The following is a 16,796-nucleotide window of genomic DNA, read 5'->3' on the forward strand; positions in this document are numbered from 1 at the left end:
GCCCTCTTCAGACCCATACTTTCGCATTCTTCACATACTTATTGTACAGATCCTGGGTTTTTTTCTGGTTTGCATCACGTAGTAATGTGGTACCACACTGAAACAGTCCATCAAAACCTGGTTTCGATCAATATTTTAGCGGATAACGCATGTTATGTCTAGGTTAGGCCTGGGATTTGCCCTCATTAGGCTCATACTTTCGCATATTTCTCATACTTGATGGCTAGATCCTGGGCTTTTTCTGGATTGGATCACGTACTAATGTGGTACCACACTGAAACAGTCCATTAGACCTGGTTTCGATCAATATTTTAGAGAATAACGCATGTTATGTCTTGGTTGGTCCTGGGATTTGCCCTCGTCAGACTCATACTTGCGCATTCTTCACATACTTGTTGAACAGATCCTGGGTTTTTTCTGGTTTGGATCACGTGGTAATGTGGTACCACACTGAAAAAGTGCATTAAACCTGGTTTCGATCAATATTTTAGCGGATAACGCATGTTATGTCTAGGTTAGGCCTGGGATTTGCCCTCATCAGGCTCATACTTTCGCGTTTTTCACATACTTGTTGAACAAATCCCTGGCTTATTCTGGTTTGGATCATGTACTAATGTGGTACCACACTGAAACAGTCCATTAAACCTGGTTTGGATCATTATTTTTGAGAATAACGCATGTTATGTCTAGGTTGGGCCTGGGATTTGCCCACATCAGACTCATACTTGCGCATTCTTCACATACTTGTTGAACAGATTCTGGGCTTTTTCTGGTTTGATCCCGTAGTAATGTGGTACCACACTGAAACGGTCCATTAAACCTGGTGTCGATCAATATTTTAGAGGATAACGCATGTTATGTCTAGGTTAGGTCTGGGATTTGCCCTCATCAGACTCATACTTTCGCATATTTCTCAAACTTGTTGGCCAGATTCTGTGCTTTCACTGGTTTGGACACGTAGTAATGTGGTACCACACTGAAACAGTCGATTAAACCTGGTTTCGATCAATATTTTAGAGGATAACGCATGTTATGTCTAGGTTGGGCCTGGGATTTGCCCTCATCAGGCTCATAGTTTCGCGTTTTTCACATACTTGTAGAACAGATCCTGGGTGTTTTCTGGTTTGGATCACGTAGTAATGTGGTACGACACTGACACAGTCCATTAAACCTGGTTTCCATCAATATTTTGGAGGACAACGCAAGTTAGGTCTGGGATAGGTCTGGGATTTGCTCTCATCAGGGTCATGCTTTCGCATTTTTAACATACTTGTTGAACAGATCCAGGGTTTTTCTGGTTTGGATCACGTAGTAATGTGGTACCACACTGAAACAGTCGATTAATCCTGGTCTCGAACAATATTTTAGAGGATGACTCATGCTAGGTCTAGGCTAGGCCGGGGATTTGCCCTCATCAGACCCATACTTTCGCATTCTTCACATACTTGTTGAACAGATCCAGGGTTTTTCTGGTTTGGATCACGTAGTAAAGTGGTACCACACTGAAACAGTCGATTAATCCTGGTCTCGATCAATATTTTAGAGGGTAACTCATGCTAGGTCTAGGTTAGGCCTGTGATTTGCCCTCATCAGTCTCATACTTTCGCATATTTCTCATACTTGTTGGCCAGATTCTGTGCTTTCACTGGTTTGGACACGTAGTAATGTGGTACCACACTGAAACAGTCGATTAAACCTGGTTTCGATCAATATTTTAGAGGATAACGCAAGTTATGTCTGGGATAGGTCTGGGAATTGCCCACATCAGGCTCATAGTTTCGCGTTTTTCACATACTTGTTGAACAGGTCCTGGGTTATTTCTGGTTTGGATCAGGTAGTAATGTGGTACCACACTGAAACAGTTGATTAATCCTGGTTTGGATCATTAGTTTAGAGCATAACTCATGTTAGGTCTGGGTTAGGTCTAGGATTTGCCCCCAGCAGGCTCATACTTTCGCATATTTCTCATATTTGTTGAACAGATCCCTGGCTTTTTCTGGTTTGGATCACGTAGTGAAGAGGTACCACACTGAAACAGACGATTAATCCTGGTCTCGGTCAATATTTTATAGGATAACGCAAGTTCGGTCTGGGATAGGTCTGGGATTTGCTCTCATCAGGGTCATGCTTTCGCATTTTTAACATACTTGTTGAACAGATCCAGGGTTTCTCTGGTTTGGATCACGTAGTAAAGTGGTACCACACTGAAACAGTCGATTAATCCTATTTTCGATCAATATTTTAGAGGATAACTCATGCTAGGTCTAGGTTAGGCCTGGGATTTGCCCTCATCAGACCCATACTTTCGCATTCTTCACATACTTGCGGAACAGATCCTGGGTTATTTCTGGTTTGGATCACGTAGTAAAGTGGTACCACACTGAAACAGTCGATTAATCCTGGTCTCGAACAATATTTTAGAGGATGACTCATGCTAGGTCTAGGCTAGGCCTGGGATTTGCCCTCATCAGACCCATACTTTCGCATTCTTCACATACTTGTGGAACAGATCCTGGGTTATTTCTGGTTTGGATCACGTAGTAAAGTGGTACCACACTGAAACAGTCAGTTAAACCTGGTTTCGATCAATATTTTTGATGATAACGCATGTTAGGTTTGGGTTAGGGCTAGGATTTGCCCTAATCAGACCCATACTTTCGCATTCCTCACATACTTGTTGAACAGATCCTGTATTATTTCTGGGTTGGATCACGTAGTAAAGTGGTACCACACTGAAACAGTCGATTAATCCTCGTCTCGAACAATATTTTAGAGGATGACTCATGCTAGGTCTAGGCTAGGCCTGGTATTTGCCCTCATCAGACCCATACTTTCGCATTCTTCACATACTTGTGGAACAGATCCTGGGTTATTTCTGGTTTGGATCACGTAGTAAAGTGGTACCACACTGAAACAGTCAGTTAAACCTGGATACAACCAATATTTCAGAGGATAACGCATGTTAGGTCTGCGTTAGGTCTAGGATTTGCCCTCATCTGGCTCATACCTTCGCATTCTTCACATGCTTGTTGAACAGATCCTAGGTTTTTCTGGTTTGGATCACGTAGTAATGTGGTACCACACTGAAACAGTCAGTTAAACCTGGTTTCGATCAATATTTTTGATGATAACGCATGTTAGGTTTGGGTTAGGGCTAGGATTTGCCCTCATCAGACTCATACTTGCGCATTCTTCACATACTTGTTGAACAGATTCTGGGCTTTTTCTGGTTTGATCCCGTAGTAATGTGGTACCACACTGAAACGGTCCATTAAACCTGGTGTCGATCAATATTTTAGAGGATAACGCATGTTAGGTCTGGGTTCGGTCCAGGATTTGCCCGCATCAGGCTTATACTTTCGCATATCTCTCATACTTGTTGGCCAGCTCCTGGGTTTTTTCTGGATTGGATCACGTAGTTATGTGGTACCACACTGAAACAGTCAGTTAAACCTGGTTTCGATCAATATTTTTGATGATAACGCATGTTAGGTTTGGGTTAGGGCTAGGATTTGCCCTCATCAGACCCATACTTTCGCATTCTTCACATACTTGTTGAACAGATCCTGTATTATTTCTGGTTTGGATCACGTAGTAAAGTGGTACCACACTGAAACAGTCGATTAATCCTGGTCTCGAACAATATTTTAGAGGATGACTCATGCTAGGTCTAGGCTAGGCCTGGGATTTGCCCTCATCAGACCCATACTTTCGCATTCTTCACATACTTGTGGAACGGATCCTGGGTTATTTTTGGTTTGGATCACGTAGTAAAGTGGTACCACACTGAAACAGTCAGTTAAACCTGGATACAACCAATATTTCAGAGGATAACGCATGTTAGGTCTGCGTTAGGTCTAGGATTTGCCCTCATCTGGCTCATACCTTCGCATTCTTCACATGCTTGTTGAACAGATCCTAGGTTTTTCTGGTTTGGATCACGTAGTAATGTGGTACCACACTGAAACAGTCAGTTAAACCTTGTTTCGATCAATATAATATTTTTGATGATAACGAATGTTAGGTTTGGGTTAGGGCTAGGATTTGCCCTCATCAGACCCATACTTTCGCATTCTTCACATACTTGTTGAACAGATCCTGTATTATTTCTGGTTTGGATCACGTAGTAAAGTGGTACCACACTGAAACAGTCGATTAATCCTGGTCTCGAACAATATGTTAGAGGATAACTCATGCTAGGTCTAGGTTAGGCCTGGGATTTGCCCTCATCAGACCCATACTTTCGCATTCATCACATACTTGTTGAACAGGTCCTGGGTTACTTCTGGATTGGAACACGTAGTAATGTGGTACCACGCTGAAACAGTCCATTAATCCTAGTTTCGATCAATATTTTAGAGGATAACGCATGTTAGGTCTAGATTAGGCCTGGGATTTGCCCTCATCAGGGTCATACTTCCGCATATCTCTTATACCTGATGGCCAGATCCTGGGCTTTTTCTGGATTGGATCACGTAGTAATGTGGTACCACACTGAAACATTCAATTAAACCTGGTCTTGATAAATATTTTAGAGGATAACGCATTTTAGGTCTGGGATAGGTCTGGGATTTGCCCCCATCAGGGTCATACTTTCGCGTTTTTCACATATTTGCTGAGCAAATCCCTGGCTTATTCTGGTTTGGATCATGTGCTAATGTGGTACCACACTGAAACAGTCCATTAAACCTGGTTTGGATCATTATTTTAGAGAATAACTCATGTTAGGTCTGGGTTAGGTCTAGGATTTGCCCCCAGCAGGCACATACTTTCGCATATTTCTCATACGTGATGGCTAGATCCTGGGCTTCTTCTGGAATGGATCACGCAGTAATGTGGTACCACACTGTAACAGTCCATCAAACCTGATTTCGATTAATATTTTAGAGGATGACGCATGTTATGTCTAGGTTAGGCCTGGGATTTGCCCTCATCAGGCTCATACTTTCGCATATTTCTCATACTTGATGGCTAGATCCTGGGCTTTTTCTGGATTGGATCACGTACTAACGTGGTACCACACTGAAACAGTCCATTACACCTGGTTTCGATCAATATTTTGGAGAATAACGCATGTTAGGTCTGGGTTAGGCCTGGGATTTGCCCTCAGCAGGCTCATTCTTTCGCATTCGTCACATACTTGTTGTACAGATCCTGGGTTTTTTTCTGGTTTGCATCACGTAGTAATGTGGTACCACACTGAAAAAGTCCATTAAACCTGGTTTCGATGATTATTTTAGAGAATAACTCATGTTAGGTCTAGGTTAGGTCTGGGATTTGCACTCATCAGGCTCGTACTTTCGCATTCATCACATACTTGTTGAACAGGTCCTGGGTTATTTCTGGTTTGGATCACGTAGTAAAGTGGTACCACACTGAAAGTGTCGCTTAGTCCTGGTCTCGAACAATGTTTTAGAGGATAAGTCATGCTAGGTCTAGGTTAGGCCTGGGATTTGCCCTCATCAGACCCATACTTTCGCATTCATCACATACTTGTTCAACAGATCCTGGGTTATTTCTGGTTTGGATCAGGTAGTTGTGTGGTACCACACAGAGACAGACGATTAAACCTGGTTTCGATCAATATTGTAGAGGATCACTCATGTTTTGCCTAGGTTAGGCCTCGGATTTGCCCCCATCAGACCCATACTTTCGCATTCATCACATACTTGTTGAACAGGTCCTGGGTTATTTCAGGTTTGGATCACGTAGTAAAGTGGTACCACACTGAAACAGTCGCTTAATCCTGGTCTCGAACAATGTTTTAGAGGATAATTCATGCTAGGTCTAGGTTAGGCCTGGGATTTGCCCTCATCAGACCCATACTTTCGCATTCATCACATACTTGTTGAACAGGTCCTGGGTTATTTCTGGTTTGGATCACGTAGTAAAGTGGTACCACACTGAAACTGTCGCTTAGTCCTGGTCTCGAACAATGTTTCAGAGGATAACTCATGCTAGGTTTAGGTTAGGCCTGGGATTTGCCCTCATCAGGCCCATACTTTCGCATTCATCACATACTTGTTCAACAGATCCTGGGTTATTTCTGGTTTGGATCAGGTAGTAATGTGGTACCACACTGAAACAGTCGACTAATCCTGGTCTCGAACAATATGTTAGAGGATAACTCATGCTAGGTCTAGGTTAGGCCTGGGATTTGCCCTCATCAGACCCATACTTTCGCATTCATCACATACTTGTTGAACAGGTCCTGGGTTATTTCTGGTTTGGATCACGTAGTAAAGTGGTACCACACTGAAACTGTCGCTTAATCCTGGTCTCGAACAATGTTTTAGAGGATAACTCATGCTAGGTCTAAGTTAGGCCTGGGATTTGCCCTCATCAGACCCATACTTTCGCAATCATCACATACTTGTTCAACAGATCCTGGGTTATTTGTGGTTTGGATCAGGTAGTAATGTGGTACCACACAGAGACAGACGATTAAACCTGGTTTCGATCAATATTGTAGAGGATAACTCATGTTTGGCCTAGGTTAAGCCTGGGATTTGCCCCCATCAGACCCATACTTTCGCATTCATCACATACTTGTTGAACAGGTCCTGGGTTACTTCTGGTTTGGATCACGTAGTAAAGTGGTACCACACTGAAACAGTCGCTTAATCCTGGTCTCGAACAATGTTTTAGAGGATAACTCATGCTAGGTCTAGGTTAGGACTGGGACTTGCCCTCATCAGACCCATACTTTCGCATTCATCACATACTTGTTGAACAGATCCTGGGTTATTTCTGGTTTGGATCAGGTAGTAATGTGGTACCACACTGAAACAGTCAATTAAACCTGGTCACGATCAACATTTTAGAGGATAACGCCGGTTAGGACCCGGTTAGGTGTGGGATTTGCCCTCATCAGGCTCATACTTTCGCATATTTCTCATACTTGATAGCAAGATCCGTTGCTTTTTCTGGATTGGATCACATAGTGATGTAGTACCACACTGAATCAGTCAATTATACCTGGTCTCGATCTATATTTTAGAGGATAACGCATGTTAGGTCTGGGTTCGGTCCAGGATTTGCCCGCATCAGGCTTATACTTTCGCATATCTCTCATACTTGTTGGCCAGCTCTTGGGTTTTTACTGGTTTGGATCACGTAGTAAAGTGGTACCACACTGAAACAGTCGCTTAATCCTGGTCTCGAACAATGTTTTAGAGGATAACTCATGCTAGGTCTAGGTTAGGCCTGGGATTTGCCCCCATCAGACCCATACTTTCGCATTCATCACATACTTGTTCAACAGATCCTGGGTTATTTCTGGTTTGGATCAGGTAGTAATGTGGTACCACACTGAAACAGTCAATTAAACCTGGTCACGAACAATGTTTTAGAGGATAACTCATGCTAGGTCTAGGTTAGGCCTGGGATTTGCCCTCATCAGACCCATACTTTCGCATTCACCACATACTTGTTCAACAGATCCTGGGTTATTTCTTGTTTGGATCAGGTAGTAATGTGGTACCACACTGAAACAGTCGACTAATCCTGGTCTCGAACAATATGTTAGAGGATAACTCATGCTAGGTCTAGGTTAGGTCTGGGCTTTGCTCTTATCAGGCTCATTCTTTCGCATATTTCTCATACTCGATGGCTAGATCCTGCGCTTTTTCTGGATTGCATCACGTAGTAATGAAGTACAACACTGAAACAGTCGATTAAACCTGGTTTCCATCAATATCTTAGAGGACAACGCAAGTTAGGTCTTGGATAGGTCTGGGATTTGCCCTCATCAGGCTCATACTTTCGCGTTTTTCACATACTTGTTGAACAGATCCTGGGTTATTTTCTGGTTTGGATCACATAGTAATGTGGTACCACACTGAAACAGACGATTAAACCAGGTTTCGATGAATATTTTTGAGGATAACGCATGTTAGGTCTAGGTTAGGCCGGGGTTTTTCACTCATCACACTCATACTTTCGCATTCGTCACATACCTGTTGAACGGATCCTGGGTTTTTACTAGTTTGGATCACGTAGTAATGTGGTACCACACTGAAACAGTCAGTTAAACCTGGTTTCGATCAATATTTTTGATGATAACGCATGTTAGGTTTGGGTTAGGGCTAGGATTTGCCCTCATCAGACCCATACTTTCGCATTCTTCACATACTTGTTGAACAGATCCTGTATTATTTCTGGTTTGGATCACGTAGTAAAGTGGTTCCACACTGAAACAGTCGATTAATCCTGGTCTCGAACAATATGTTAGAGGATAACTCATGCTAGGTCTAGGTTAGGCCTGGGATTTGCCCTCATCAGACCCATACTTTCGCATTCATCACATACTAGTTGAACAGGTCCTGGGTTATTTCTGGTTTGGATCACGTAGTAAAGTGGTACCACACTGAAACTGTCGCTTAGTCCTGCTCTCGAACAATGTTTTAGAGGACAACTCATGCTAGGTCTAGGTTAGGCCTGGGATTTGCCCTCATCAGACCCATACTTTCGCATTCATCACATACTTGTTGAACAGGTCCTGGGTTATTTCTGGTTTGGATCACGTAGTAAAGTGGTACCACACTGAAACTGTCGCTTAATCCTGGTCTGGAACAATGTTTTAGAGGATAACTCATGCTAGGTCTAAGTTAGGCCTGGGATTTGCCCTCATCAGACCCATACCTTCGCATTCATCACATACTTGTTCAACAGATCCTGGGTTATTTCTGGTTTGGATCAGGTAGTAATGTGGTACCACGCTGAAACAGACCATTAAACCTGGTTTCGATCAATATTGTAGAGGATAACTCATGTTTGGCCTAGGTTAGGCCTCGGATTTGCTCCCATCAGACCCATACTTTCGCATTCATCACATACTTGTTGAACAGGTCCTGGGTTACTTCTGGATTGGAACACGTAGTAATGTGGTACCACGCTGAAACAGTCCATTAATCCTAGTTTCGATCAATATTTTAGAGGATAACGCATGTTAGGTCTAGATTAGGCCTGGGATTTGCCCTCATCAGGGTCATACTTCCGCATATCTCTTATACCTGATGGCCAGATCCTGGGCTTTTTCTGGATTGGATCACGTAGTAATGTGGTACCACACTGAAACATTCAATTAAACCTGGTCTTGATAAATATTTTAGAGGATAACGCATTTTAGGTCTGGGATAGGTCTGGGATTTGCCCTCATCAGGCTCATACTTTCGCATATTTCTCATACTAGCTGAACAGATCCCTGGCTTTTTCTGGTTTGGATCACGTAGTAAAGTGGTACCACCCTGAAACAGTCAATTCAATCTGGTGTCGATAGATATTTTAGAGGATAACGCATGTTAGGTCTGGGTTAGGCCTGGGATTTGCCCTCAGCAGGCTCATTCTTTCGCATTCGTCACATACTTGTTGTACAGATCCTGGGTTTTTTTCTGGTTTGCATCACGTAGTAATGTGGTACCACACTGAAAAAGTCCATTAAACCTGGTTTCGATGATTATTTTAGAGAATAACTCATGTTAGGTCTAGGTAAGGTCTGGGATTTGCACTCATCAGGCTCGTACTTTCGCATTCATCACATACTTGTTGAACAGGTCCTGGGTTATTTCTGGTTTGGATCACGTAGTAAAGTGGTACCACACTGAAAGTGTCGCTTAGTCCTGGTCTCGAACAATGTTTTAGAGGATAAGTCATGCTAGGTCTAGGTTAGGCCTGGGATTTGCCCTCATCAGACCCATACTTTCGCATTCATCACATACTTGTTCAACAGATCCTGGGTTATTTCTGGTTTGGATCAGGTAGTTGTGTGGTACCACACAGAGACAGACGATTAAACCTGGTTTCGATCAATATTGTAGAGGATCACTCATGTTTGGCCTAGGTTAGGCCTCGGATTTGCCCCCATCAGACCCATACTTTCGCATTCATCACATACTTGTTGAACAGGTCCTGGGTTATTTCAGGTTTGGATCACGTAGTAAAGTGGTACCACACTGAAACAGTCGCTTAATCCTGGTCTCGAACAATGTTTTAGAGGATAATTCATGCTAGGTCTAGGTTAGGCCTGGGATTTGCCCTCATCAGACCCATACTTTCGCATTCATCACATACTTGTTGAACAGGTCCTGGGTTATTTCTGGTTTGGATCACGTAGTAAAGTGGTACCACACTGAAACTGTCGCTTAGTCCTGGTCTCGAACAATGTTTCAGAGGATAACTCATGCTAGGTTTAGGTTAGGCCTGGGATTTGCCCTCATCAGGCCCATACTTTCGCATTCATCACATACTTGTTCAACAGATCCTGGGTTATTTCTGGTTTGGATCAGGTAGTAATGTGGTACCACACAGAGACAGACGATTAAACCTGGTTTCGATCAATATTGTAGAGGATAACTCATGTTTGGCCTAGGTTAGGCCTCGGATTTGCCCCCATCAGACCCATACTTTCGCATTCATCACATACTTGTTGAACAGGTCCTGGGTTATTTCTGGCTTGGATCACGTAGTAAAGTGGTACCACACTGAAACAGTCGCTTAATCCTGGTCTCGAACAATGTTTTAGAGGATAACTCATGCTAGGTCTAGGTTAGGCCTGGGATTTGCCCTCATCAGACCCATACTTTCGCATTTATCACATACTTGTTCAACAGATCCTGGGTTATTTCTGGTTTGGATCAGGTAGTAATGTGGTACCACACTGAAACAGTCAATTAAACCTGGTCACGAACAATGTTTTAGAGGATAACTCATGCTAGGTCTAGGTTAGGCCTGGGATTTGCCCTCATCAGACCCATACTTTCGCAATCATCACATACTTGTTCAACAGATCCTGGGTTATTTCTGGTTTGGATCAGGTAGTAATGTGGTACCACACAGAGACAGACGATTAAACCTGGTTTCGATCAATATTGTAGAGGATAACTCATGTTTGGCCTAGGTTAGGCCTGGGATTTGCCCCCATCAGACCCATACTTTCGCATTCATCACATACTTGTTGAACAGGTCCTGGGTTACTTCTGGTTTGGATCACGTAGTAAAGTGGTACCACACTGAAACAGTCGCTTAATCCTGGTCTCGAACAATGTTTTAGAGGATAACTCATGCTAGGTCTAGGCTAGGCCTGGGACTTGCCCTCATCAGACCCATACTTTCGCATTCATCACATACTTGTTGAACAGATCCTGGGTTATTTCTGGTTTGGATCAGGTAGTAATGTGGTACCACACTGAAACAGTCAATTAAACCTGGTCACGATCAACATTTTAGAGGATAACGCCGGTTAGGACCCGGTTAGGTGTGGGATTTGCCCTCATCAGGCTCATACTTTCGCATATTTCTCATACTTGATAGCAAGATCCGTTGCTTTTTCTGGATTGGATCACATAGTGATGTAGTACCACACTGAATCAGTCAATTATACCTGGTCTCGATCTATATTTTAGAGGATAACTCATGTTTGGCCTAGGTTAAGCCTGGGATTTGCCCCCATCAGACCCATACTTTCGCATTCATCACATACTTGTTGAACAGGTCCTGGGTTACTTCTGGTTTGGATCACGTAGTAAAGTGGTACCACACTGAAACAGTCGCTTAATCCTGGTCACGAACAATGTTTTAGAGGATAACTCATGCTAGGTCTAGGTTAGGTCTGGGCTTTGCTCTTATCAGGCTCATTCTTTCGCATATTTCTCATACTTGATGGCTAGATCCTGCGCTTTTTCTGGATTGCATCACGTAGTAATGTGGGACCACACTGAAACAATCAATTAAACCTGGTTTTGATAAATATTTTAGAGGACAACGCATGTTAGGTCTGGGTTCGGTCCAGGATTTGCCCGCATCAGGCTTATACTTTCGCATATCTCTCATACTTGTTGGCCAGCTCTTGGGTTTTTACTGGTTTGGATCACGTAGTAAAGTGGTACCACACTGAAACAGTCGCTTAATCCTGGTCTCGAACAATGTTTTAGAGGATAACTCATGCTAGGTCTAGGTTAGGCCTGGGATTTGCCCCCATCAGACCCATACTTTCGCATTCATCACATACTTGTTCAACAGATCCTGGGTTATTTCTGGTTTGGATCAGGTAGTAATGTGGTACCACACTGAAACAGTCAATTAAACCTGGTCACGAACAATGTTTTAGAGGATAACTCATGCTAGGTCTAGGTTAGGCCTGGGATTTGCCCTCATCAGACCCATACTTTCGCATTCATCACATACTTGTTCAACAGATCCTGGGTTATTTCTTGTTTGGATCAGGTAGTAATGTGGTACCACACTGAAACAGTCGACTAATCCTGGTCTCGAACAATATGTTAGAGGATAACTCATGCTAGGTCTAGGTTAGGTCTGGGCTTTGCTCTTATCAGGCTCATTCTTTCGCATATTTCTCATACTTGATGGCTAGATCCTGCGCTTTTTCTGGATTGCATCACGTAGTAATGAAGTACAACACTGAAACAGTCGATTAAACCTGGTTTCCATCAATATCTTAGAGGACAACGCAAGTTAGGTCTTGGATAGGTCTGGGATTTGCCCTCATCAGGCTCATACTTTCGCGTTTTTCACATACTTGTTGAACAGATCCTGGGTTATTTTCTGGTTTGGATCACATAGTAATGTGGTACCACACTGAAACAGACGATTAAACCAGGTTTCGATGAATATTTTTGAGGATAACGCATGTTAGGTCTAGGTTAGGCCGGGGTTTTTCACTCATCACACTCATACTTTCGCATTCGTCACATACCTGTTGAACGGATCCTGGGTTTTTACTCGTTTGGATCACGTAGTAATGTGGTACCACACTGAAACATTCAATTAAACCTGGTCTTGATAAATATTTTAGAGGATAACGCATGTTAGGTCTGGGATAGGTCTGGGATTTGCCCTCATCAGGCTCATACTTTTGCGTTTTTCACATACTCGTTGAACAGATCCTGGGTTTTTTCTGGTTTGGATCACGTAGTAGTGTGGTACCACACTGAAACAATCAATTAAACCTGGTCATGATAAATATTTTAGAGAATAATTCATGTTAGGTCTAGGTTAGGTCTGGGATTTGCTCTCATCAGACTCATACTTTCGCATTCCTCACATACTTTTTGAACGGATCCTGGGTTTTTTCTGGTTTGGATCACGTAGTAATGTGGGACCACACTGAAACAGTCAATTAAAACTGGTTTCGATCAATATTTTAGAGGATAACGCAAGTTAGGTCTGGGATAGGTCTGGGATTCGCCCTCATCAGGCTCATACTTTCGCGTTTTTCACATACTTGTTGAACTGATCCTGGGTTTTTTCTGGTTTGGATCACGTAGCAATGTGGTACCACACTGAAACAGTCGATTAAACCTGGTTTCGATCAATATTTTAGAGGATAACGCAAGTTTGGTCTGGGATAGGTCTGGGATTTGCCCTCATCAGGCTCATACTTTCGCGTTTTTCACATACTTGTTGAAAAGATCCTGGGTTTTTTCTGGTTTGGATCACGTAGTAATGTGGGACCACACTGAAACAATCAATTAAACCTGGTTATGATAAATATTTTAGAGAATAATTCATGTTAGGTCTAGGTTAGGTCTGGGATTTGCTCTCATCAGGCTCATTCTTTCGCATATCTCTCATACTTGATGGCTAGATCCTGGGCTTTTTCTGGATTGCATCACGTAGTAATGAAGTACAACACTGAAACAGTCAATTAAACCTGGTTTCCATCAATATCTTTGAGGACAACGCAAGTTAGGTCTGGGAGAGGTCTGGGATTTGCTCTCATCGGGCTCATACTTTCGCGTTTTTCACATACTTGTTGAACAGATCCTGGGTTTCTTCTGGATTGCATCACGTAGTAAAGTGGTACCACACTGAAACAGTCCATTAAACCAGGTTTGGAGCAATATTTTAGAGGATAACGCATGTTAGGTCTAGGTTAGGCCTGGGATTTGCTCTCATCAGGCTCATTCTTTCGCATATTTCTCATACTTGATGGCTAGATCCTGGGCTTTTTCTGGATTGCTTCACGTAGTAATGTGGGACCACACTGAAACAATCAATTAAACCTGGTTTTGATAAATATTTTAGAGGACAACGCATGTTAGGTCTGGGTTAGGTCTAGGATTTGCCCTCATCAGGCTCACACTTTCGCATATTTCTCATACTTGTTGAACAGATCCTAGGTTTTTCTGGTTTGGATCACGTAGTAATGTGGTACCACACTGAAACAGTCGATTAATCCTGGTCTCGAACAATATTTTAGAGGATGACTCATGCTAGGTCTAGGCTAGGCCTGGGATTTGCCCTCATCAGACCCATACTTTCGCATTCTTCACATACTTGTGGAACAGATCCTGGGTTATTTCTGGTTTGGATCACGTAGTAAAGTGGTACCACACTGAAACAGTCAGTTAAACCTGGTTTCGATCAATATTTTTGATGATAACGCATGTTAGGTTTGGGTTAGGGCTAGGATTTGCCCTAATCAGACCCATACTTTCGCATTCCTCACATACTTGTTGAACAGATCCTGTATTATTTCTGGGTTGGATCACATAGTAAAGTGGTACCACACTGAAACAGTCGATTAATCCTCGTCTCGAACAATATTTTAGAGGATGACTCATGCTAGGTCTAGGCTAGGTCTGGGATTTGCCCTCATCAGACCCATACTTTCGCATTCTTCACATACTTGTGGAACAGATCCTGGGTTATTTCTGGTTTGGATCACGTAGTAAAGTGGTACCACACTGAAACAGTCAGTTAAACCTGGATACAACCAATATTTCAGAGGATAACGCATGTTAGGTCTGCGTTAGGTCTAGGATTTGCCCCCATCTGGCTCATACCTTCGCATTCTTCACATGCTTGTTGAACAGATCCTAGGTTTTTCTGGTTTGGATCACGTAGTAATGTGGTACCACACTGAAACAGTCAGTTAAACCTGGTTTCGATCAATATTTTTGATGATAACGCATGTTAGGATTGGGTTAGGGCTAGGATTTGCCCTCATCAGACTCATACTTGCGCATTCTTCACATACTTGTTGAACAGATTCTGGGCTTTTTCTGGTTTGATCCCGTAGTAATGTGGTACCACACTGAAACGGTCCATTAAACCTGGTGTCGATCAATATTTTAGAGGATAACGCATGTTAGGTCTGGGTTCGGTCCAGGATTTGCCCGCATCAGGCTTATACTTTCGCATATCTCTCATACTTGTTGGCCAGCTCCTGGGTTTTTTCTGGATTGGATCACGTAGTTATGTGGTATCACACTGAAACAGTCAGTTAAACCTGGATACAACCAATATTTCAGAGGATAACGCATGTTAGGTCTGCGTTAGGTCTAGGATTTGCCCTCATCTGGCTCATACCTTCGCATTCTTCACATGCTTGTTGAACAGATCCTAGGTTTTTCTAGTTTGGATCACGTAGTAATGTGGTACCACACTGAAACAGTCAGTTAACCCTGGTTTCGATCAATATTTTTGTTGATAACGCATGTTAGGTTTGGGTTAGGGCTAGGATTTGCCCTCATCAGACCCATACTTTCGCATTCTTCACATACTTGTTGAACAGATCCTAGGTTTTTCTGGTTTGGATCACGTAGTAATGTGGTACCACACTGAAACAGTCAGTTAAACCTGGTTTCGATCAATATTTTTGATGATAACGCATGTTAGGTTTGGGTTAGGGCTAGGATTTGCCCTCATCAGACCCATACTTTCGCATTCTTCACATACTTGTTGAACAGATCCTGTATTATTTCTGGTTTGGATCACGTAGTAAAGTGGTACCACACTGAAACAGTCGATTAATCCTGGTCTCGAACAATATGTTAGAGGATAACTCATGCTAGGTCTAGGTTAGGCCTGGGATTTGCCCTCATCTGACCCATACTTTCGCATTCATCACATACTTGTTGAACAGGTCCTGGGTTATTTCTGGTTTGGATCACGTAGTAATGTGGTACCACACTGAAACTGTCGCTTAGTCCTGCTCTCGAACAATGTTTTAGAGGATAACTCATGCTAGTTCTAGGTTAGGCCTGGGATTTGCCCTCATCAGACCCATACTTTCGCATTCATCACATACTTGTTCAACAGATCCTGGGTTATTTCTGGTTTGGATCAGGTAGTAATGTGGTACCACTCTGAAACAGTCAATTAAACCTGGTCACGAACAATGTTTTAGAGGATAACTCATGCTAGGTCTAGGTTAGGCCTGGGATTTGCCCTCATCAGACCCATACTTTCGCATTCATCACATACTTGTTGAACAGGTCCTGGGTTATTTCTGGTTTGGATCACGTAGTAATGTGGTACCACACTGAAACTGTCGCTTAGTCCTGCTCTCGAACAATGTTTTAGAGGATAACTCATGCTAGGTCTAGGTTAGGCCTGGGATTTGCCCTCATCAGACCCATACTTTCGCATTCATCACATACTTGTTGAACAGGTCCTGGGTTATTTCTGGTTTGGATCACGTAGTAATGTGGTACCACACTGAAACTGTCGCTTAGTCCTGCTCTCGAACAATGTTTTACAGGATGACTCATGCTAGGTCTAGGCTAGGCCTGGGATTTGCCCTCATCAGACCCATACTTTCGCATTCATCACATACTTGTTCAACAGATCCTGGGTTATTTCTGGTTTGGATCAGGTAGTAATGTGGTACCACTCTGAAACAGTCAATTAAACCTGGTCACGAACAATGTTTTAGAGGATAACTCATGCTAGGTCTAGGTTAGGCCTGGGATTTGCCCTCATCAGACCCATACTTTCGCATTCATCACATACTTGTTGAACAGGTCCTGGGTTATTTCTGGTTTGGATCACGT

The sequence above is a fragment of the Colletes latitarsis genome, unplaced genomic scaffold (assembly GCF_051014445.1).
Source record: "Colletes latitarsis isolate SP2378_abdomen unplaced genomic scaffold, iyColLati1 scaffold0002, whole genome shotgun sequence".
NCBI lineage: Eukaryota > Metazoa > Arthropoda > Insecta > Hymenoptera > Colletidae > Colletes > Colletes latitarsis.